Here is a 26,678-nt window from a genome sequence, read left to right as displayed (position 1 = left end):
GAAAGAATACAACAATTTGTAAATTAGTTTGAAAGCCTCGTTAGATGACCTGAATTTGCTGGGCAGAAAACATATGGTCAGCAAAATTGGAAAGAAATGAAAAGGTATGTGATACTTTTCCTGTCTTCTCAAACCTGCCTATTTGACTCTGTTTGAGTATTTCCACAGAGGTTTCTTACCTCATACATATATGTATAGGTAAGTAAGTAACTGTGAAGTTGAGGAACTCTAAACAGTATATATATCAGTATGTATGTAACTATATATATATAACTGTATATATTAGAGCCTCTACCCACATTTCTAATTCTTGAAGTTTTACAGCACTTACGTAGTAATAGTGATGAAATTCTTAGCATCTTGGGATTACAGAAACTCCTCACTCATCATTTAAAAATGCTACAATTTCTAGAGCGCACAATTAAAGAGAAAGGGAAGAAAATGTAAATTTGGAACTATAGGTCTATAAAAATATTTCTCATTTTTTAAAGGTTGTGGTCTGACAGCACTTCATTGCTGAACACTTCAGATTTGCAGTGGTGCTCAGCTCTGCTGCATAGACAATATACGCCACATCTCATTTACTAAAAATTGAACTCACAGTGCACCACTGTGTTTGAAGAGTGTATCAAACACCACGGTTCCTGTAGCACAGGTATAACAAACTTACTTCCAAATGCACTCAAATGTGGAATTTCTTCTTGTACATTATCCATACTATAAAGCTGTCCCTACTACAAAGCATTTATACCAGAACGCTACTTTCTCTCTCTCATCAGCAGGTGGCTTCCTTTCTCCTATGTTAGAGGTTCAAGAGCTTAGTCCTAGAAACACCAAGTATTTAAATAAATGGCCTTTATGAGCGACTAAAATTTACTTTAACTAGCAAATAAAAAACATTAAAATAAGTTATTAATACTGGGAAAAAAATGGGATAGAGGCGGTATGAAATCTCAGCATTTGTTTCTTACAGAAGTCAGTTATAATGTATTGTGTTCTCACAACCTGAGAATCTAAAATGCAGTTCCGACTCCTTTTATGTAGGTCACCTAAAACACATTTAACGTATTGCCCTAAGATGGATAAACAGTATATTCAGGTAGATGGGCATCAGTACAGAATCAAGTAACAAAGTAATTCTTCCAGCCTACGCAGTAGAGCTTTTGCAGGAATGATATTGGATATTGCATTTCAGGAGGAACATGGAGAGTGCCCAGAGGACAGCAGTGAGACCGATTCAGGTCTACAGCATCTTGTAAGTGAGGAAAACACATGCCAAAAAAGACTGCAAGGGTCTGGCTTTAAGTCTCAAACACTTCCATGAAGAAAAAGGGAAAAATCTATGAATACATAGAGGATGACCAATAAATAATGGGCTTAAATTACAAGAAGAAGGATTTATTTAGCCCTTGAGAAAAAAAAATAATGTTAAAGACAGGCAACACTATCCTGGAAGAGGCTGTGGAGACTCCACTGGAAGAAGCTTCTGAGAACAAATCAGACATTGTCCATCAGGAATTACAGTATTTGACCCCTTCTTGATATTCAAGCTTGCTAACCATTTGAGGTGCCCTTTAATTACACTTTTAGAAGTCCATAAACGGGTCCTTTATGTAAACACCACAAACATTGCTGCATTCCCAGCTCAGTAAGAATTTGAAAGTATATACACACTTGTGTTTGCTCAGAAAACCAAAAATTTTGTATGTTCTCCAGACATGATCTTTCTCATAGCTTATCTCAGTTAATAATATATATCCAAAATACTACAATAAGTAAACAGAAAGAAATAAACATGGAAGTAGGAGACCACGAATTCACCCAAGGGATCCAGGAAATAATAAATACATAATGTGTTTTCAAATCAAAATAATGAAATCCAATAGTCTGATGAGCTATCTGTGGAAAGGATACTGATTTTTTTTTTTCCTTCTTTTTCTATTTTTCAGCTCTGGATATTTATATTTTATTACAATCTACCTACAAGCTCCAATATAGTGGTCTATCACGTCTGCATATTAGATCTTTTATTGATTGGACTGGCAGCCCTGGGGATAGCTAGAAGTTTTCTTCATAGTGAAATAAGCCAGAAGACAGTGACAAGATCATCACATTTTAGCAATGCTTCTTGCTATTTTCAGGATCAAAAGCATTCTCAAGACTATGGGGAAAAAAAAAAGCTAACTACTGGCAGCACAGGTAACAAAAGACAGACAATTAACAAGATTAGGGAATCATTTAGAGAACCGAAAATGAACAGTGATGAACACGTAGCTGGTGTGCTGTGAAGAAGAGGGAACGGGAGCATCTTTGTTGTTTTTACTGGTGGCTGGTGGCTACAACATCCCAAAGAAATGTCATCAAAAACACTAAAAAAAACACCAAAGAAGGGGAACCACCAAAACAGAGACCTGTACTGTATTGTTCATTTTTGTAGAGTCAGGCTGTACTGACATTAAAGTTTGTGCAATACCTATTATCTATGCTACACCATTTTCAATCTAATGGCGAAAGAGTTTTTGAAAACTCAGCTGGAGATATGAACTTGCTATAAATTATTTTCAATGATATTTCTTGACTTTTTTTTTTTGTTTGTTTCAATGGCATTTATTTTTCCCCAAAGCAATTTCAACTATTGCCTTACATACCTTTTATTTAATTTAAAATCAATAAAACAATGAGCATATACCCTTGGTATTCAAAAATGACATTTCTCCTTGTTTTTTACAGCACACAAACCAAACAAAAATCAATACTTTATCTTTATACACTTGAATAAAAAGGATAATAAAGCAGCAGGCTCACACTGCTATATGGTATTGATTATGGAGTCTTTCAAGACAAATTACTAAGATTTAAAAATAATTCTTGGTAAGCCAGCAATATAGGATTTTTTATCAGTTGCCACAACAGTTTGGGGGAATGTGTGCATCGCTATATAAGCTAAAATGCATTACGCTAGGTGTAATTCTTCATAACACTCTTCAGTGAAAAATATACTCGTAGACCACATTTAAAAGTGGATGTTTTACATTTTTTTTTCTGTGGGGGAAAATGATGCAAGTTTTGTGATAAAATTCATTGATGACAGTCCAATACTCGTGCAATATATGGAGAATCATATCTAACAGCACAGATTAGCATTTGTCTGGAGCTATTAGCAGAATATAAATTTAGAAAAACAAAAAGTTTATTCTGAAGGCATTACTTCTTTTTTTACGAAAAAAGAACTTTTAAAGATAGGCCTTTTTAGTGAATATTACACAACACAGTCAAGACCTACTTTAGTATTACTTATAAAGTATGTTTTGGAGAGAAATTTAAGCTAACAAATTTTTACGTGTCAGCTTAAAGGACAACCTTTTATACATTGTCTTGAAAGGATTACTTTAACAGAAGTTCATTCCAATATGAATGTAGCCCACTTAGCAATTTTATTTTCTCAGTAAAACTCTCATGAATCATTAGCTGCCATTGAAACGTGCACGTAAACCCCCAAATTTTAGATGTTGTAAATGCAAAGTTATTAAAGACTTTGATTCAGAGGAAAATGAACCTAAACGGAAAATGGGTTTACCAGACTAGAAGCGGTGGTATATTGCTGAATATTATTCTGTCAAATAAATGAAACGCGGTATCAAACCACCTCACTCTAATTCATCTTAACGTGTTCGCTGGTCTCCTAAAATACTAATTGTCTGCCAATACCGTACCATAAAATAAGTAATCATGTGCTTTATCTTGATCCTCATAGGACATTCTTAGTTTACAAAAAATTATGTCCAGCTGTAGCTCTCAAGAATTGTTACTTTGCAACTATCTTGTATGAAATCTTTCTATCATTCCAAGGAGGCTTAAGATTTCTGGAGAAATTTGCTAAGGTATTTAGTAATTTTACTTAAAAAGCGGATTCTTCCATTTATACCGGGTAGCGCTGTACTTTGCGCTAAGTCCCATGGCTAAATAGAATTTTTCCTGGATAAATTACTGTATAATGTCATGATGGCAAAACCTGGCCCACAGTTTTCATGCTAATTACTCTATAAACTTGGAGGTCAGGTAACATTTCTTGCTAATTCCTCTGAGATTAGCACTGCCAACCATGTTGGAACACATTATAATTTGATTCAAGGGCATCATTAGCATCAACCTCAGGACTGATACCAGTGCCATAGCAGTCAGAGAGATATCATGCTAGGCAGCACCAAGGTTGGCATGGTCATAACCTGCATGTACAGCCTCTGGCACACATCAGGCTCGGAAGGTCAGGTTGTCTGAGCAAGGTGCAGAGCTCTATGCTTATCGGCAGGAAGCCAACAGAGCTCAGCCCAATAGTTCTTACTGTACCAATTCTCACAGCTCGATGCACACACCAGCTATGAGGAATCTTTTTTTTTCTTCCCCCACTTTCGAAGGAGTTGTGTGACCTTTTACAAAGCTCGCCAGTGCACACTAAGAATCTCCATAAAAGGAGTAAGTAGCTATGCAATGAAATTTTCCACTTTAGCTAACTGCAAACTAACACCCCCAGACACGTGTCATCGTAATATTCTGAACTGCAGTGTAACATGCAAATGCATCTCTGACAGAAAGCTTCATGTTCTACTAAGATTTTAAGATTTCTTCAAGATTTTCTTTCAACAGTTTTCTTTCAACAGCTCAATCCAGGTAAAGATTTCTTAAGTCAAAATCCAAAAGCTTACTCACTTTTTTTCCTAGCAAATGTAAAGACTATAGTAAGAAATAGCCAAAACCCCACATGGCCCAAAAGTGAGAGTTAAATAAACATATATTTAAGTCTCAAAGCAGAATAGAAGTCAAAGTTGATATCAAATGAAAGAAAGCAGACTCAAAATTTCCAGATTTCTGGTAAATAAAAATTTGACTAAAAATCAACAGAATTTAGGCATCTAAATCCCAATTTCAAAATCCAGTAATGTATAGAATTCAACAGAAACAATAAGAAGGGAATTATGTTATTGATTTCTAATGCCCAAGCAACAGGAAGTGAGGAATCTAAGTGTCTGGTGGATTCTTCTTAAAAAATAAAGATTTAAATGATGTCCACATTTAAAGAAATGCGAATTGAAGGAGACAGACCACGTAGCCAGCCATGCTGATTTACAGCAATTTCTGTTGCAAAATCCATTTTACACATGATGCTTTAGAAGGAAAGATGAAAATAATTCCTCATCTCTCTAGGCTTTTGGATACACTTTTAAGAAAAAAACAATTATAAATTCCAGTAAGCATTTATAGTCCATTTATGTGTCTGATCATATTAACTTGAACTAAGGTATCTGACACTTTGAGTTAATTCAGAAGACATTTAAGTAAGCAGATAAAAAAAGTCAGAGGTACACACAGTATTCTATCACACTCCTATCACCTCAGCTTCTGAAGAACCCCCACACTACTTTACACAGCATACCACTGTTGCAGCCCTCACAGAGGATAGGAAGCAAGGGAAAAGTGCCCTCCTATTCTCATGGAGAAATTTAGTCATGAGTGCTAATGCTAAAATCTATACAGCTCAGATAGTATTTAAGAGATCAAAACTAGTTGGATAAATTTTGACGTAGCTGTATCCTGATGGAACATGCTTCCAACCAAACTGGAAGCATGCAATAAAAATGAAGTGGAATTTTCTTTCTGACATCATCCTGCTTCAGCATTTTCCAATCTCAATATCTCTATTGTTAGTTCCAAAATTGCCTCTGATTTTTCATTCAGTATTATAGGATTAGTTAAAATATTAAATTAAAACTGAATTAAAATTAAATTAAAGTTAAAATTACTTAGCCCTTACAGAACAGTAAGGTAGCAATTTCTGAAGCGATTTCTGAAATAATTATATTTAGAGACTGGAAAATTTCCTGCAATCCTAAGTAACACACAGTGGTAGTGGGCAGGCACGAAACAATCCTGAGGCTACATGTTGTTCAGAAAGCAGAAAGTAGAGACCTCAGGAAATGATCCTTGGCAAAGGGGTTGTTTAATGTAGATGCTGAAGGAAGTTCAACGGAAAACATTTATCAGAAATTTCCGTCCAGAGAGGAGATATGCTGTTTTAGGGAAAAATACAAATATTACTCAGCAGACCAAGGGCAAAGGAAATAGGAAATGGGCTAGAGAGTTCTCTGAAATAATCTGTCACTGAAATGTGAGAAAACATACTCGCGTGTTGGCAATTCTTTTATTTTAAAGCCTTCTACAACTCAAGATCCTTCTGCAGCGTTGTGCCATTACCTGAAAGTTGGCTACTTCCAATTCAAACTTCTTAAAGGTAGGATAAAAAACTTAATTTGGTTCCCATCTTGTCATAGCATTTGCATGTTTATTATTTGAGTCTTTGGAATAACTCATAGGAAAACCATGAGCTTATCACGGAAACAATACATCTTAGAAATGTTGTAACAGTTGACTTTGCTGCTTTTTACAGCCTGCAGAGAAACACCAATGATTCAGTCAAAAGCTTTTAGGAGCCTCTCTAGATAAAAGGAACGAGCACACCTCTGAAGGGTGTCACCTCTGAGCCTGCCGGTGTTTGGGCAAGGGGTGGAGCAGTCCTTTTGGTAGCCGATGTGGAGAGGAGGAAATGCACTCCTCATATGCAACACAAAGCTTGTGTGTGGGTAGGGAAAAAAACTGTGATTTAAACACATTTGTAACCTTGAAATACTTGACTATGCAGGCACTAAATATCAAGAATTCCTTAATTACAATTGTATATTTTAGAATATTTTAGCTTATGATCAACTTCAAAAGAAATTCATTAATGATTTAAATTACAGGTAATAAAGTTGCTTGTATGAGTGAAGACAAAATACATGCTTATTAACATTTAACTACTGAAATTTTTATCATAATATTATTGGTGAAATGAACAGAACAATAAGTCCTTTTACAGGGGAATATACTAACCACCCTTCCTTCAGCCATATCTTTTATTCTCTGCTTTGATTAAAAAAACCCCAATCTTTCTCAAAGGTAAAAATGAATGTTAGAAATCGTAGCTGCTGAAATTTGAGTTGCATTATCTTTTGGGCTCCAGAATCCTTGAGTTCTTATTCAACCAAATGTTACTGGTAGTAACGCCCTTACTGTAGTAATTGTAGTAATGCCCTCAGTTTGACAGATACTTTCCTGGTTTATCTGAAACCACAGTGGGAAAGAGAGAGAAGTACATTATACGGAATATTCACACTGTTTAATTCCAGATACCAATAATATAAAACAAAACTCTCTAGGTGCCTTAGAAGAAAAAGAGAGGCTCCTCCAGAGAGTGATTTAGGGCAATTAAATTAGGCCCATTCTTCTGAATTGTGCTCGAAACGCTCATAAAGCTAGGCAAAGTGGATATATCCTACGTGTGGTATCGAGAATACACAAAAAAAATCCAAGCCAGGAAAAAGCAATATGCTAGGAAAATAATCAGCATGATTGCATTCTTGCACTCAACTGGGTGCTTGTCTTTGTATGCCTGCTCTCCTGTCTCCATTGTTCCCCGTTCGTATCCTTTCCCTCATGCTGCTTTCTGGTTTAAACTACAGTACCATGTGTTCCTCACCATTTCCTTAACTTATAAGGTAGATAAATAAATGACTTCATCAAGAAGGATTCAGCTAGGTAGTGTACTCACATGCCTAAATGCTTACAATGTTTCTGAAGTAGGCTTTAATTTATTGTACAGGAACAGAGGAAGTGGATCTTCATAAAGTGTCTCCTTAGTGAAAAAAACACCAGTTTAAAAGTATCTCATTCATAAAGCTTGATAACACCAAGAATGCTAAAATGACCATGGCTGATGCAGAGAAACGTGACATTAAAATAGTGAGAATGCAACAGAATTGAAGAGCAGGGCGTAAGTACAGAAGCAATTTAAGCTTGGTTTTGTTGAAAGAGAAAAGGACAAAGAAATTACACAAATTAATTGGGAGATATGATCACATCAGAAAACATTAAAGATGTACTCAGTAGCTCTGTTTTTATTTCTGTAATTCATTATGCTTCACTTGGCAATACTGGGAGGACTGTGAGGAGTTCCCTGAGTTCTATGGCCAGATCTCTGGCTAAGTACTGATTTTGCAGGGCACGAATGCTTGGCAGCCCTGGCTCCAGGACGCAAATCTGGGTGGCATCTCAAAACCAGAACTGAGAGCCCTGAAGCCCTGAACCTGCCCATTATGCACACCGGGGGACTGACTGGAGTGTTATAGTACCGGCTTATTTTCCAAGTGTTCCTTTGAAAGGAAACCTGAGCACACACTAGAGCAGGGCACCGCCTGGTTTCCTCCCATGTGGAAGCAAAAGCAAAGCATGCCTGGAGAGCAGCGTGGGGGGTGCCTCGAGAACGGCTCTAAAGCATGGACTCGGCCTGTACTGCCAACATGTATCATAGCTCAGCCACATCAATACTGAAAAGGATGCTTAAGTAATCTGTACATTGCGCTCTTTATTTTTATTAATAGATAAGTCAAATGGCTTAGCAGGGAGGAAGGAGTTAAAAAAGGGAGAGGCTCTGTACATGAAGAAAATAATCCAGTTACCTCCAAGTTTCATGGCATTTATATATAATTAGACAGTATTATCTTTTTTTAAACACTGGGTATCTTAAAGTTATGTAGGTAGTGATGACAGCTAACTATTCATATGCCTATGTAAAGTGACATTATCAGACTCGGATAAATTTGTCTAGGAGAGTTCCTTTAAAAAAACCCACCACCTTGCTGGTAGTGTCAATAAAAAAACCACTAATCTTGCCTAATTCTCTTATGCAGTAGAGCTGACACCCATTGGATTAGGTTTGGGGAATAAATTTGGGACTATCAAGGGGAGGAGGAAATTTGTAGTCCTCTTACTCTTCTTAGAAATACTTCATGGATATCCATAGGGTTTAGGTTCAACTGTAAGAACCACCAGTCTGGTGGTTTATTTTTTAAACAGTTCATTATTTGTACTGTTAATTGTTGGTAGATATATTGTGCCACCTACTGAAAAAACAGCCAATATATTTATTTGGTTTTAGTCCTGCAATTAAGAAAGAGATTTATCTATTTTTGTTAAAATCTGAACAATTTCAGACTGTAACAGGAACATATCACCTTTACTCACTTAGGGCTTTACTGTCAAAAAACTAACAAAAAATACCCCTCAGAAAACAGCATAGAGCAAGATAATGCATCATTTAAAGTATCCATTTCTGCAAATACTGTATCTAATGAGTCTTCTGTATTCATATGATCATACTCTGAGGCAGGAAAACACGAAACGAGTAACTACGTGTCTCTAACCCTTGGGGAATTGACCATTTTCCATTTGAAAAATGCCTGTTAACACAATTACAGCCATGCAAAGCAAGGTTCCTTAACACTGTCTATTCTGATGAGACATAATTGATTTAAACCTGTATGGAGTCAAATATGCTGTCTGTAAATACAGAAGGTCAAAATAGGCAGTGATGCCAGGATATGTGAAACGACTGAATCCACAGATGTCCATTTTGGAGAACAAGAAACTAGCTACTCCTGGGGCACAGAAGACATGAGTAATCTATATATAAGACATACATATGTGATATACAACTATTATAAAATCCCCAGTTAAACTCTTTTTAAAATATTGTGCTGTCCTATACTGGTACTAAATAAACAACCTTTGAAAATATCATCCTATAATTGAGCTATAATGATCTATCTAAAATATTTTTTAAAGTGTTAGGACATGCTAAATTGTCATGGCATCCTACCACTTCATTTTGGACCAAGCTGTGCAACATCTAGTTCTCACAGTTTAGCAGCACTTACTTTGCTGCAGAATACACAAGGATAAAGGAATCCTTAGGGTAACTGAGTGTTCAGCAGCTATATTCAAAAGTTTGACTCAATGAGTCCTCAAAACAACCAGATGAGGCAGGATTTAATTACGTGTCTTCAATATCAAGAAATAAAATTGCATGACCTAAAGACTGCAACATTTGAATGTTTTGCTCGAAAAGGAGTAGGATTGTCTACTTCTGTTTCTCTTAAGAAAATACGAAGTCTTTATATAAAAAATTGTTTACTCCATGCCAGATAATTATCTTGTCAAATAATAAGACAGTGTCAGTTTTGTTCCATTAGCTGAAGATACTATAAATTACATGGAAATTGTCCAAAGACAAATAATATCTAGTAACACCATCCCTTGGAGGAGTTTTGGGTTTTTTCCCCTCTCTCTCTCTCTCCACTGCATATTCAGTGTAGAGAATTTTTAGACAGAAAGGCCCCCAGATTTAGCCCAGAGACAGAAGTGTAAATACCCAGAAGGGGAAAATCAGCTCCATCAAAGCCTGTATGTCATATTATATTTACAACCAGACCCAAGTGCATGATGATTGGTATAACATAATCTAGATCAGGCTCTCCGAACAAGGTCAATGGGGTGGAAGAATTGGCATCCTTCTCACTTCCTCTTACCAAAGAATATATACGTGCATCTGTTATAGCAGCCGATAGTCTGCCGACACTGTCATTTTTCCCTGTATGCAAATCCAACACAGCACCTTCTCTCAAACACTCTGGAGTATATACTACAAATAACTCTGTACTATAAATAATCTGCAAAAATATGCACCAAAAAAATTTCAGTATCTTAAGGCAGTCTGTTTAGTTTTGATGAAACTCTAGGAATTCTCAAGTATACAACTTATTCTCTGAACTGAGCAGCGGGCTGATTTTACTCTGTAACTCAGTTTAAAGACAGCCAGTGCTGGATCAGTACAAATACAATAAGCGGATAAAGGATGATTAAAGATTATAGAATTTTTAAGGTTCTTTGTAAACTTTATTGTTAAACAATAATATTCGTGAATGAATGGATTTGAAAGTCACTGAGAAAGGGATAAACTCCATTAATTCCAGCAAGCCTGCAGGTCCTGTTTCTCTGGGCCACCCTGGATTGTCACAGCGGGTTTCATGGATCTTTGCAATTACATGTGTAAAATTAGAATCACAGAACAGTTCAGGCTAAAGGGTCCTCTGGAGGTCCTAGTCCACCTAGCCCAACCTTCCCGTCAAAGTAGGGTCAGCTATGAAATAATAGCTAGAATGGAATTTTAATAAAATAAGATATAGAAAGACATATGAAAATAACAGCAGAAAGATGGCTTTGCAATAGATACTTACATATCAGATTTTCAATTAGTAACCTTTAATAATTGCTGGCACACATTTACCAGAATTAGGGACAAGAATGTTTTCTCTAAAAAGACCAGTCTTTTTTTTCCTTCTATTTATACTTTTATGAGCATAAGAATTGTCAAAGAGAACCAACAGTCTACCTGGTTTGCAGTCTTGCAGAGGAAAGCAATGTGGTATCACACAGTTGAGCCTGAGGTATGGAGACTTATACCTCTTCACGACTTAGACACGTATCAGCAGTCTGGTTTATCCATATTGTAGAAAATAGCTAGACATATTAGATGTGGGCTGAAAAGATTCATCAAAATTTCTACTAGACTGAAATGTTCTCCCTGTTCTTCGAACTCCCTCAGCTCATGTGTTTGGGAGCGCAAAACAGTTCATGATTCTCACAGGCAACCCGCTACCACAGGATTTGGTGTGGCTTTATTTTCTGTTTAGACACAAAGGAAAAAAGGAAAAAGCAAACTGCAGTGCAAATAATATTTCAGCTTCTAGTGTCAGGGATTTGAGCATCTTAATTTTACAAAAATATTTTTTAAGAAGTTACATACTAAAAACTTGTGCATTTTAATCCAAGACTCTCAGTTCCATTTTTTTTCCTGTGCCTACTGTTCATACTGTCAATGTTTCTTTGGTTCATTTTGGTTGCATCAGTATCCCTGTATTAAAAAATAAATGTACTGTATCAAAAAGCCTGAGACATAGAACCTTGTATAACAGCTTGTATTACACTACGTCAAAATGGAAGAGAACATGTGACCCCGTTATCAACTTGCAATAGCTGATATAACACACATTAAGTCTCCAGAGATACCAGGAGCATATTGAAGCTACTCGTGTAATACAAGCAGCAAATCGTATGCTATCATTCCTGAAACAGGGAGTTGGTGATAGTCAAAGAAAATGGTTTAGAGCATGAAAGATAACTTGTAGCAGATACGTAATCTACAATAGCTAAGAACTTTAGTACTTGTGAGGCTATCCTACTCAAGTAATTTAAAATGCAATTAGATCCAATTTTAATTTCCTTTCCGCTTTGGAAGGCATAATGAAAACTTATCTTTTAAAAAATAAGGGATTTGTCCGCGTTCCACTTGTGAATATTGACTTAATCCACATGTCAGTAAGTCAACAAAGTGCTTTTTCATTTTACATAAATAACTATTCATTGGGACTTCAGGTTAAACACATTTGAATGCTTTGTGAGGTGAAAGTAATGATGATACATCTATGTATTTCCTATTCCCTAACTGTTTACCTAAACTAGTTCCTTTTTCTCAGCATTCCGCTGTTTTTCATTCAGACTTCACAAAAATCCTTTCCACCCCGTTGGCTCAATGCCTTGTCATTCCAGGTTACTCAGGACATTGCTTCCCTCAACATGCCTGGCTGTAGTACTGTAACATATTTCAGTTTACTGTCTTTTCTCCACTACCTGGCTCATTCGCTGTATCAGTCTTGCAGAATTTTTCCTCCTTTCTAGCCACTCCTGAATGGGAGCAAGCAGCTTGCAGAGGAATAGAGAAACAGTAGAGCACCAGGACAGAAATGTAACATTTTCTGCACACTTTCATAGTTTTACAAACTCCTGATGAGGGTAAACCATTTGGTATGACTCGAGTGAGTGGAGATGCTGAGAGCAATTGGCAATGAGTATCTAACTATGTGACAGTGATGGGAAGAAGAAATACTGTAAAGTTGAGGAGAGATAGAAAACACGTAAGAAGTTATTCTACATAGCCCTAGAAAATGCCTGGAGGCATTTTCTGAAACACGGTTTTCAGTACTTTTCCAGAAATTTTGTTCTTTGCTGACAGGAATATTTTTACTGTTTGGAGGACAGCATTTATTATTCATCTTTTACTCAGTTATTCTGAGTTATTATTATTACAAGTTATTCTAAGTTATTCATATTTGGTTGTTTATTCATCTTGTAAGAACTACAGTGTTTCAGTAAATGTTAAGAGAAAATTTGAATATATCACTTCGTTTCCTAAGTACATACCCAGTACAAAACCTCTATTAAAGAAAGAAAAAGCTGCACGGTTTTAGAGAACAGCAGATCAAAGCTGCCTGTGAAAAGGAATGACGTCTTATTAAGAGAATTGGGATTGCTTTCCAAAGGCCAGTCTTAATCCTTTCATACAAAATTCATATATGGAAGTAAACTCAGGTCATGCTTCAAATAAGTTATTTCAGCAAATAACTTATTTCAGCAATTAAGTTATGAAGTTTAACTTCAGTATTTGTCTAAAAATACTAAGCATGTGACCATAAAAAGCTTAAAACTGAGTTCCTTTAAATCCTAATGCATTATGGAACATTATTTGAGGTAGTCAGAAAAAAGGGCCATGAAAATGAATGCAGTGTTGCTGACACAGTTTGATGACATATTTTTAATAAACTGACTTTAAATAATCGATTTTTGAACTATGAATTTACTGTGCTAGAAAAGCTGTACGCAGATTGGGATCTCTAACTATGCATAGTGCAAAAGCTCATTTATTCGGTCACAAATGTTTTCAAGACATGGTAGAACCGGAAACCACAGGAAATAAAACTATCTGTCTCCATTTCTATTCCAGTAGCATAAAATCTCCTGCAAGAGAGACCAAATACAAAAGATGTCCCATGATGTAACCTACTAAAGATACTAAATGCTTTAAGAGCAAGTTACAAACAATTATCCTTGGCTCCTGGATACTTATTCTCATCCTATTTTTTTTTTTTTAAGCTATTAATAGCTTTTTAGCAGGACTAATGCTATTTGTAGTACAAAATGCATTTAACTGGGCCTCTAGTACTAATGCCATTCTTACAAGCACTATTTTGGTAAATAGCGTCTCCCATTCATTGAGCATGTAACCCTAAAAAACTAACAGTCAAGCCTAAGGTATGGAAAAGAAGCCAGCTACTGATCTGTCTGTTAAATAAAAGATTTCACTGTCACTACTCCACTCACACTTTCACTTCTGTCCTGTTAGATGCTCTGCTTAATAAGTGGCAATTTACAGTTTAAAAGAATGGCGTTCTATCACTTTTTTCATACTGTAAGTATATGCTGAATCAAACTGCACTTCCACTGCTTTCCACTGTCTGCAATTATTTTACACACAAGCTTCTTTATCTATAGGTTCTTCCCATTGATAATTTACTGATATTATTAGAGTCAGGTAATTATGTTGATAAAGTTTTTCCAGTAAGGTGTCTCATCTCAAAATTTTGAAAATTTGTCTTAGTATGTGCTTATATTCTGGAAGGTAAAGTGCACAATCCTTTAATAGCCTTTGGTACTTGGGTCTGTGCATCCAAAGTTAGGTAAAAATGATAGTAATCAAGAAAGGATGAAAATGTTAGCTGTGTTTCCTTATTCAACGAAAGACAGAAGCAGAAGGAATCTATTTTATATGAAATGCACTTCCTCGTTATAATTTAGAGTCTGGAAACATCTTCATGAAGAAGGGAGACATTTAAGTCCTGTACTGCTTAAATAAATACTGAACATTATTTTGCTGGTATCTGTTACTGAACTGCTAACAGAGAATTAGATTCCAAGAGGAATCAAACAGTCGGAGGCTTTATTTGAAGTTATAAGAAATAAAAAGTCAGTCATTTAAGTAATCTATATTCCCTCCATGTAAACATCTCAGCGATGCTTCTTTTAAATATATTTTGTTTGAAGCAGTATTTCCTAGATAAGAAATAATAATTACACGTCTTTCATCTGTTTGGTTCATCTGCTCCTACAGTTAATTTCTCCTTCAGCATTTTAATTGACTGTCAGTACTCTTCATGCTGTGGGAAGCGTTAAGTCACAATAGGTCTATAAATGTTACAACTGTATTTTAAGGGGGACCAATAGGGCGGTGGTTGTTATTAGGTTGTAATGGCAAAAGAGGTAGCTTAGGTTTAAATGGATTTGTTCAGTTTAGAAAACTCATTGTTTGGAAACAACCTTTTTTAATGTCTTTGTGAAACATAATGCAGACTCAGGAAATGGCAGCATGCTCATGAAACCATTACCGTGTGTCCCATGGTTCCCCTCATCTCGTTCGTGCCCTGCTCTGAGAGTTCATTATCATCACACAGAATTAATGTGCTCTGTTCTGCTGAACTCACAACACAATATGCTGAACACAAAGCTCTGTGAACAGCTCATGGCTGAGCTAATAAATCCAGCCTTTCAGCTGTCCCAGTGTTTACGGTGTAAACACATCCCAACTGTCCCCTTGTCCTTGCTTTGACAAAGGATGTTAACCATCAATACAACAATAACTTCTAAACCTCATCCTGCTCCTTGGAGATCTTTTCCCCTAAAACGTGCTCCTGCTTTTCTGTCAGCTGTCAGGGTTTCTGTACCTCCTCCAACCTGGCCTATTTTTAAAAGCCAAACAGAAGTCTCCGTCTCATGCTTCAGTAGACCTTTGTGTTTTTTAAAGTCATTGTTGCACAAGCTTACTATCTCTCGGAGGCTGTGCAACAGCTTCCTGACAGCTTGTTTTGAAGAATTTTCTACTTCCTCCTATTTTTTCTCAGCATCTTGGTAGATTTATTTCTTAACTGATTACATTACTGTGTAATATAGACACTTCAAACAAAAAAAGTTTCATTAGAAAGACTTCTTTTCCACCAAATCTTATACAACAAACAATATCACTGTGTTGAAGGGAATTATAAACCTGGCAACAACTTCTCTACAACTTATTATCCATCTAGCGTTATGCACCTTTGAACTTGGAATGACTAACCCAAAACGTGTGAGAATAGACTGCTATTTCTTTCTTGCCAGGGGTGTATAATTTTTGTAATATAACTGTAATAGTTTGGGAAAAAATGTTTTCAGAATGCAACATAATTTTACTTATATGAAGTTATTTCTAGAAACTAAGACAAGCATTTGTATTTGTTCCAAAGGCATTTGTATTATTTAAACAAACATTGACAGCTAGATTATAATTTTTATGTGTTTTTTAAAAAAAAACCTCTCCAAGTTGATCTTGTGTTTCCTGTTTAGAGACTCACATAATCCTCACAAAACTGTGTTTATAAGCAAGGGTACAGTTACTAAGATGAAGCATCTACAGCTTATTCTATTGAAATGCACAGTATAGCTAAAATCTGTTTTTAACTGTCACTGGAATTGAACCAAGAGTATAGTTTGCCTCGCTGTTGCAAGTATTAACAAATTGGTACAGAGATGTATTTTTTTTCATTTTATCTGTTTTATCCATCTGAAAATGGAATGCCCACCTCTGGTCTTTTTCTTTGGAACATACTGGGCTAGTGACACTTTCCCCTTAAACACTAATGACTTTGTGAAATATTTCAGTACTACAAATACTGCAGAATGACTGAGAACCAACTGAAAACCCAGGACCATTCATCACTATATGCCATGGAGGACTTTTGTCCACTATTTCAGTCAGCTTCAACCTCAGAGAGCATCCAGATCCCATGCCAGGAGGTGGGCAGAGCTGCAAATGGAGCTCCAGGAATCCCCAGTTCAAGAGATTCTTAAATAGAAAGGCCTTCGTTGACAGATAAAGACCCAAAGAAAGATGGTTTGGGGATTTCTAGGATCATTTGTGCTGTTAGTTCTATTATTAGGGTTAGCAATATTTCTTCCTGCTTTTCTTTGCGCTCTCGGGATTGAAGGAATAGTAGTAAAGGCAAAATTATTTTATTCAGCCAGGAATATCCCAAAAATAAACCCAGAAAATAACCTGTTCAAGGACAGAAAATCCAACATTTTCAGCTTATGTCTAACTTAAACAAAGCCATTAGGAATATTTTGGTCAGACATGGTAGTGGACACATGAAAATCTCCCCTCACCATTCGGAATTCAACATCCTAAATGAATGCCAGACCATAAGCCTACTAACTGAATGCCTACAGAAAGGCCCAGCGACTGAATAAAAACCTACTTCTCAGAGAGCAAAAGTACTGGTCCCCGGACAATATTTTTGTCACCTGTCCACCTTGGTATGGAAAAAAAGATCTTGGTGTATGGTGAATGGGAAAGGGCGTGACAAGCAAGACTGGATGAGTCCTGTGAGTCCAGGATTGCTAAAAGCCTGAAAGCAAGAATGAGAATTGGTTATCAGCAGAAAGTTTAAGTATTTCTTGAATGAGGCCCATATGAAAATTTGAAAATATGTCTCACAAGCCTTGAGCTACAAACCTCCTTCTCTTCTGAAGAATCTGGTAATGACGATAGTAACTAGGGTTATCATCCTGAAATCAGTTGCAATTGGATCTCTTTACACCACAGAACAGATTAATGGTTTGCAGCAGCAAAGTTATTTCTAAACCCCTTTTCTGATTTACATAAAGCAATTAATATTCTGAAAGAATATTGTCTGGTATAGTGGTGGAAATATAATTAACAAAACCAACACATTTACATCAGTATTTGTTTTGATAAACAACAAAATGTGCCGAAGACAATGTTTTTGGAATAAATTGGTATTTGTTTTTTTTATGGATGGCATGAGTTGGCCTAAAAGCTTGATTATCATTCAGGATTTTAATTACAGCCATAGCAACGAATGCTTGTGAATTCCAACAATAGCTGTTGAGTTTTTTTACTCTTAATCACTCATCCCTCACTGTAGGGAATATATTTTTAAAAATGTTTATTGTTTAAACAGCAATTTACCCTATAGTGCAGGAAATCCCTCAGGAAGATCAATAAAATCTTAATCCTAAGGGGCTTGACCAAGGCTAACTAGCAGCTAAACTACAGACGATGCTCAGAACCAAAACTACTTTAGTATGAAAAACTAAATTTAACTAAAAAAACTCTTATGGTAAAAATACTGCCTCTAAAACTCTATCTGCTTTAAGCTCTACAGAGGATTAATGGCTTTCTACTCCTGAAAAGCAACAAAAGCCTCTCCCGTTGTCTTAGGAAAACCCGCAGAACAGTCATTCACTGTTTTCCGGTCCTTTAAATATCTTTCTTTTGTTGTCATCCATAATTATAATAACTTTCAATACTGTTTGTTCTATATTAAAAACTGCTGAAGTTCAATATTCTCCACTAAAAGTACATTAATAATTAATTTTCTACCAATTGATGATACATTTTAACAGTGCTTACAACATTAGTCTTTGGACTCAGCTGAAAGTCATTAAAAAATAACAGGAATTCTTGCATTAATACTCCAAGCTATTTTGTTTGCCATCCTCCTGTCTCATTTGGTTTTGTTGACTTGAACAATGTCAATGTAACTAGAAAATTAATTATAAAGAATATTTCTGAAGTCAAGGAGGGAAGGATTTAAAAAATAAAGAAACCCTGGCTATTTCCTTTGTGATGTTTTTTGGGGGTTTTTTTGTTTTTTTTTTTTAATTTTTAAAGAAATTTTTCACGTTGAGAGTGGTGAAACACTGGCATGGGTTGCCCAGAGAGGTGGAAGGTGCCCCATACCTGGAAACATTCAAGGCCAGGTTGGACAGGGCTCGGAGCAACCTGATCTAGTTGAAGATGACCCTGCTCACATCAGGGCGTTGGGCTAGATGGCCTCTAAAGGTCCCTTCCAACCCAAGCTATGACTCCAAGAAGCAAGCGAATCACATATTCACTCATTGGCATAATGTTTTCTTCTCTATTTCTTTTCAGTTTATTCTTAATTATGTAAAAATGATTTTTATTATTAATAAATGTTATAGAGTTTATATTTTTTTGGTAATTTTACATTTTCATGGGACTATAATAATAATGCAGGATCTTGCTCCTGGGTAGTAACACAACTCGGTGCCCATCATTTCATCAGTGCATAATTGGGCATGTCTCTGTATTGAATCTCATCTGCCATTTTATTGCCCAGTTACCGACGCTTGCTGACTTGTTCAAATCCACAATGCTTCACTGTCAGTCCCAGACTTTGCTATCCTGCTCCCCAGCATCATCAGGAAATGTTAACAAATTATAATTCAATTCCTTTTCCCAATTGCTATAAATATGCTGGACAGCAAGGCACACAGCAAGCACAACGCAGCAAGCACAACGCCTCACGTAACTCTACTAATAATTTCCCCCCAAGGTTAAAAACGGCCTTTTACTCCTGCCTCTTGTTTCTACTTTAGCCAATTATTTATCCATTTATGGACCTTCCTTCTTATCCCATTGCTGATAGCTTCCTTAAAACATTCGATGATGATTGTCAAAATTTTTTCAGGAATCTATGTAAACTACATAAACAACATGCTTTCTGAACCAATCAAAAAACTCACACGCATCCCAAATACAGCAAATTTATCCATGTGTGTACTAATTCTATTTTTAGAAGTAATACTTCTGAGAAAAACAGGAAATACATTGGCCTGTATTTCCCTGAATCTAGAAAGTTTCAATAAGGCATGAAAAAAATAAAGTCGTCTAACTGCGCATTAGGGAGCAGAGAGTATGACGGATAGGCAGCAATGTAGCGGACTGACTAATAAGCAGGATGCCTGTAGTCTGGTTACAGGCTGACGTAGTTCTCTATCAGACTTGTTCTGTTATTACATGCAAGAGGATATGCAGACCAGGAAATATCCGGATGTAACTGTTGGAAACAAACAGCAGGAGCTGTAAACACATGGATTCAATGATTATTGGTGCCTGTGTGCATGCTTAATGTAAGGATAATATGAATAACTCATCAGAAACTGAGATGCATGATAGGTAATAACAGATAAGAAAACATGGGAAATGAAGAGCTGTAGCTTGGCTTCTCTGGCTTATAGATGAAAAGTAAGACTTTCAATGCTGTTATCAGTCACAGTATAGTTCTTGCTACCTCAGATGCAAAGTCAAATAAATGTACTTCCATGGGAAATCCAACCTTGAATCAGGTTCTGCTGTTTTTTTAAAGCCTGCCTAGGCCTTTCCTTTAAAAATATTCTGGGAAAAACCCTGCCATATTTGAGTATATTTTTAATGATGCTTAATACTGGCATCTAGGTACTTTTCAGGACTATGATAAGAAAAAGAGTTGTTGTCTATGTGCTATGGTGCCACATATGGGACAAAAGGCTGTATTAATTCACTACCAAGTGATTTGGGGAGTGTCTTAGAACAGCCAAAGAGACAAATCCAACTAGAAGTGGTTTTGTTCTGGGCTTCTTTAGAAAGCTGTGTTGCCCTCCACACCCTAGCTACAGGGTTAACGTTCATTACTTCTTTTCCAGCTTTGTTCTTTACTCTCTACTGATATTTCTATAAGCAGCCAACAGAAAGATTTTTTTTTTGTTAGGCATCTTTCCTAAATATCAGTTAATGTCATTTTCTATTTAGACGTTTGTTTTGGAGAAATCAATACCATTTATGTTTTTAGTCCAAATGATATTATTGTATTTTAAAATATCAAAACTACTAGAAGGAATCACTGCTCTATAATTAGATCATTTCTAAAGTGCGAGTACTCATCAGTGCTTCAGCAAATACGGACCAGTACAACTATCACAGTTCTAAGTGCCAAAGCTTTTGCTAGTATTTGATTACCAATAAAGTTGCCTTTGGTCATAGGAACTACTAACTTAGAAACACATTTACAAGTCATCTCGTGTTAATATTCTCTGGCTTGGAGGCATTTGAGCATACTTGCTTGAATCAAATATGTAAATAAGAACCCAGGACAACTGCTTTCTCAGTTTGTCCTTTGACTTTCATGTGAACAGGGTTAGGTTCTTGTAGCTGATTTTTAAAGAAAAAACTGATGGTCAGAGCTGCTAGCTTTATTAAGGTAAAACTATTCCTACTGTAATATAAGACCTGCTTCTTCTAGTTACAGCCAGTATTCACTTTTTGTAGCTTTTAGCCAGTTCTCACTCTATCATGTGTGCAAATGAAATACCGTTTATATATGTAATTGAATTAACATGAAATTCTCCTCAAATAAAAAATTACTTTTAGTCAGGCTTCAGAAGAGAGCCCTTGGTAGAAATGCAAAGACAGCACGTCGAAGACTCGCTCTGAAGTACATGACATTCTCGCTCAAAGTGCTATTTTCTCACCTATCTGAAACTCAGGATTCTCTATCACACAGAAATATGTCAGACATCTATCTACCCAAATCCTACTATAACACTGTGAACCCCATTTATAATATTTTCATTTTAATTTAAAACATGTTCCTGAAGAAAACGCTCTCTTTTGTCATGCCAATTTTGCTAAGGCTGTGATGTTTCTTTCACCATTTATTATTGAAATTGCAATTGAATAGCCTACAGATGCATCATAATGAACAGTAGCTATATACAATCTATCTCCAGGCTGTCCAACAAGGTGACACGGAATGACTTTTTAAAGTTGTATAAAATTGTCTTTCTTATTAAGCTCTAAGGTATGAAACAGTTCATGTTTTGACAGCTTATTTAACAGGCTTTGCTAACTTCACAGGCAGTTTTATCTTTGGCCATAAAGCAATGGAACTGGAGTCAAACAGTACCAGAAGGAAGAAAATGACTGAAAAAATGACATCAGAAATAGTAAAAATGCATACACTATAATAAGAAAAGAAAAAAACTATTTTCTAAAATAAAATAAATAATTTCAAGTTTATGCTTCACTTTTCCTTCTGCAACAGCTCTTAACATTCAATGCAATTTGCTGAACACCCTTGTCATTCTAAGGCACATACCATGACTGTGTCACAATTTTCCTGTCTAATTAAATAGAAACAGCTTTCTGAGTCATATTCAGAGAGACATCGGAGTCTTGCTAATACACTCTCACATGCACACGTGTTGGAAAGGCTTTCACTGTAAAATAGGCAAATAATATTTAATAGGAATAGACTTTATCTGAAATGAGGCTGATAACAGCTTCCAAGGAACTGCCACCTTCATAGAAAAAATGAGACAGAACAGCAAGAAACATTTACTAATTGTTCTCTAAATAAGCAAAGCGGGATGGAATGGCAGTTAGGAGGTGTCTGTTTTTTTCAAATATAATGATATTTCCATGCTGTATAGCTTCAGAAAACTTAAAATAAAACAAAAAATACATTGACCTTTCTCAGCTAATCAATTCATTTTCCAAAATAAAACCAGTTTTTTTTTTAAAAATAAATATTAAGATATTATATAAAATGACTGAATCAAGGTTCTAACAACATGGTACGTCCATGCAAATATCACAGAAAAAAACCCAGATCAGATTCCAAAGCTTAACTTCAATTTGCATCTTCTGTGCAATTTCCACTGTAAAAGCTCAGTTTCATTGAGCAGAGTAAGACTCACTCATTAAGTACCTTTAGGTATGAGAAACTTGGGAAATAACTGAGACTATTATGAAAAACTACAAAGAAATAATACAGAATCTTTCATATTACTGAGCATCAGTGTTCAAATCCCTCTGCAGCCCTCTTGTCATACATTATGCAAGTGTTATAATGAACTTGTACACAAATGTTAATTAGAAATTTCTTGGAAGTTTAAGAACAGGAAGTGTTCAGTGAGCTCTGACAAACACCCAGCTAAGCCACACGTCCTTTTCCTAGCATGACTTACTGACAATATTTGTTCGAATGCAACTCCCTGACACAGATCAAATTTGGAGCACCCTGCTTGCGCACTAAAGGCTAAAGTTCAGACGTGACTGAACTGTTACCTCCAGTTATATTAAGCTGTATATGTGGCTGATACATCTTAAAATCATTTTATAGAGACTTCCAAAATGCCCATGCCAATCTGTTAGGAAAAACCTCTGGCGGTACCACAGTTCTGTTCACCATGAAAAGCTAACTTATGGGAAGTGTCATCTGCATGACTAACAAAGTCATTTAAAACAAACCAAGCTCGGTAACTTCACTTTCACCACAGACAAAGACAGCTAACTAAGCAGCATGCTAGACACAGCAATGACAGCTCCATGCTAACTCAAATAGGGACTTATTCTTACTTACCAAAGTTAAATACAAACATTCTTCCAACTCAGCTATTCAGACTGTGTAAGCATGACTTGACTGATGCCTTGCCAATGCTTTGCATACATCACCACTTTACACATTTTGGTATAACCTGTCTGTTTTAATATTTGCCATGGTATCATTTAATTTCTTTACTATGCAAAAGGCATTCCTCTTGAGTAGTCCCATAAGTATTAATTATTCACTTCACTAATTTCAGTAAAGATAGAAGTCAGACATCTACCAGATCCAAAGTCTTGCCTACAATTACGTAAGCCTGTGAAAGAGATGCTAAACGTGGCACTGCTGGCTAAATGTTCTCAGCAGCCTCACTGTGCTCACTATTACTTGTATACCAGCCACCACCATCATGAAAGGAAAGAGCTTCACATATAACTAAAAAGGCTTTTATTTCCTAGGCTTTTTTTCTTTACAGTTTTTTTTTTTTTAAACAAAGACCAAAACTAATCAAAGAGACTACAAAGCTCGATAGCCACCTTGTATATTTATATCTCTTGCTCACTAAAGTGTAGACTTTAAAACACGGAGATGGGAAGCAGCTCAGGAAGCACTAAGCTGCAGTATCTGTCCCCTATTCACAGCACATACCAGTTACTCTGTTCCAATCTTCTATGTCATGGTAGTATACTTAGCAAAATTGGTGTCTGCCTGCTGTGTAACCTGGCCTATAGATATAAGAAAACTTTGCAGTTAACACTTGCTTACATTCTAGAAAAAAAATCCCTTTTTAAAAAAAAAAAAAAAAAAGAGTATTTCAGAATCACAAAAATGTATCGGTCAAGTCCACATTTGGATATAAAAATATTTTCAAAGAAAGCAATGAACACAAAGAATAATAGCATAAATTTCCATTAAATGTCAAAGCACTGTGTGCCAGAAGTTTTAGCATGTTCTTTGTTTTTAAACATATTTTCTCAAAGCCGCACTTTGACCCATGTCATTTAGAGAAATCTAAATTAACAGATCAATGGATGTAGCATTAATGCCTAACATGTTAATGTAGAATCACTAGTCCAACCAGAAAAAATGGACTTTTTAAGATTGCATGGAGAGAAAAAAAAAAGTTATTTGTTATTTTAAACAATAGCTGCCTATGTCTGAAAAACTTTAAAATACTGCTGAATTTTTCCCTCTGCTAACATACTGTATATATTCCTTCACAGACACACTTAATTGACTGGAACAATTCTACTTGGCTTCAGTGATTTTATAATTTGTCATAACCACCTCACTAGCTGTTGAGGAGACAGACTTCTTCCTCATACTGCCAAAACAATCCTATGAAATATGGTTTGGTTTAATTAAAGTGTAATTAATGCCTTGAATTTTAATTACTTCTGCTGTGATCTGGAGATGAAAATATTCTTCTGCCAGAATAATACGTTTAATATGAAATGGACACGCTTAGTATTAATACCCACTCTTTATCAACTTCAGTAATGAGTTCCTTTGATTGAACAGGCAGCATTTGGAAAAAAAAAACCAACACAAACCCACAGCTTTTCTGCCTGCCAGAATATAAATGTAGTTGCTGTAAATGGAACTTATTCATTTTTCATGGCTTGCAAAAATAAAACTGAAATCTGTTTTTTGAATGCTAAAGGCTATCTATTAGATTTTCCTTTTTATCTAGTGATGTGACTTGGAAAAAATATTTCATGGTTAACAGGCAAGGAATGTTGAGTGACATGTTGACATCAAAATATTTTTGCTAAATGTACATGTTTTAAATTTTAATTCCGTTCTGGAGGGATGTGAGAAGCGAAAATTCCCTAGTGAATTAAACACAGAGTAATTTCTCTTTAGAGTAGTGATCCCACATCAGGTTACTTGGAAAATATGGTGGAAATATTTGTTACATAAATTGCTAAGTGCACTCATAATTTGGCTTTAAGATCTCATCATCGTTAAATATGACACAGTTAACATATGGTTCACTACTGCTGACCAGAATTTAACAACTGACAAAACACTGGAGCCAGGGGAACTCTTGCCCCATTCGTTCATTGTTTACCAATTTACTATTGGGGAAGCTTTTTTTTTTTTTCCATTCTGAGCTTGTTCATTTAGGAAGAAAACCCCCATAGCTTTCAAACACATAAATAGAATCAATTTTAATATCAAGTCACAGAAATGGAAGATTCTAAAAAAAGAAAAAAGAAAAAAAATCTAAGATCTCTCAAACTTTCGGTTTGCTTTTGAAGATTCATGGGATTTGAGAGGTGCTCAATCTTTTAGCATTATAGCAATGTGAGAGACAGTTTTAGCTGGAGTAGTTAATTCAGGTTCTTTTTATTGGCTAAATTTCATAGCTCAAAATTCATTTTGTGAATGGGAAAATATGATATTTCTACCACTTCAAGTTAGTATGGAGTATATGAAGGATTTAGAACACACAGTCTCCTCTGTATTAAATCAATGATCTAAAAAAAGGTGCGCTATTGTTGCCACCACCTTCCTTTCTTTCTTCTCATGTCTTTGTTTCCATTTATGCCTCCCTGGGATTCCTTCACTTACTCTCCCAAAGGAGAATGCTTAACAATCAGAGCTAAACTGAATTCAAAACAGTGTCTATAAACATTAATTTCCCCCAGGTTCAGAACGAAATACCAATATAGGCAAAAACATCTTACACATTCAGGAAAACAGAATTCCAAACATATGCAGTAACATATGCCTTAAAATGAACAGTATAGTTATTTTAAATATTGAAATGTTTTTAATTTTGAAGACAGGAAAAGATCTTAACAAGTAGTAGCACCATTACAAAATCTGGCACGCTAAGTTATCAAATGCTAAATATTACAATTTATTACAAATGCAGCAAATACAGACCTAACATACCCCAGCAGCAATCTACATTAAACCCAGATTACCTCCTGTCTTTAGCAGGAGCTTTCCTTATAGGTAGTGAATAAATGTGAGAATTGCAAAAAAAAAAAAAAAATTGAAATATTCTTGGGCATTTCGTTTAAAACATGAATTTATTCAAACAATGAAATGCAAATATTACACAGAGACACACTCTGTCTGCCTCAGTGTGCAAAAGGAAAGTTTTTCTCAGCCTTGCTCTCCTCCAAAAGCTGCTATTGCACCTGAAAATCTTCACTGTGCCAGAGCTGGCTCAGCCCCAGAGCAGCAAAACAGCAAAATTCAGTTTTGTTGCTCCAAAGATGAGGAACAGCGGCCTGTATAGTGAGGGGTGGGAACAGGCTGAGTTTGAAGGCAAAAATGAGACCAAGAGAGTCCTGGTGCAAAGTAAGAAGCAATTACTGCCTTTCAGCAAGCTTCCCCAGCTCCTGGAGACACCAACATAACTGCACGCAAAAGGTAGTGACCATAGCAATCCCGGCTTTGCAGAGCCCTCATGGGCCATCTTTCATGGTTACTTTGCTGTCCCAAGCAACCTCAGCCTCTGTACAGCTGATGACTTTTCCTGTGCCTAAAACCGTTGGTGTCCACAGAATACCAGAACTCAGCACTACATGGAAATGGGGAGTGATTGCGTGGAGGACACCATCTAACATGGGAGATGGCTTTTGAAAGTTGTTCTGCTCATCCCCAATGCAGAGGGAA

The sequence above is a fragment of the Egretta garzetta genome, unplaced genomic scaffold (assembly GCF_000687185.1).
Source record: "Egretta garzetta isolate BGI_Z169 unplaced genomic scaffold, ASM68718v1 scaffold220, whole genome shotgun sequence".
Lineage (NCBI taxonomy): Eukaryota > Metazoa > Chordata > Aves > Pelecaniformes > Ardeidae > Egretta > Egretta garzetta.
Note: the sequence above shows the minus strand (reverse complement) of the source record.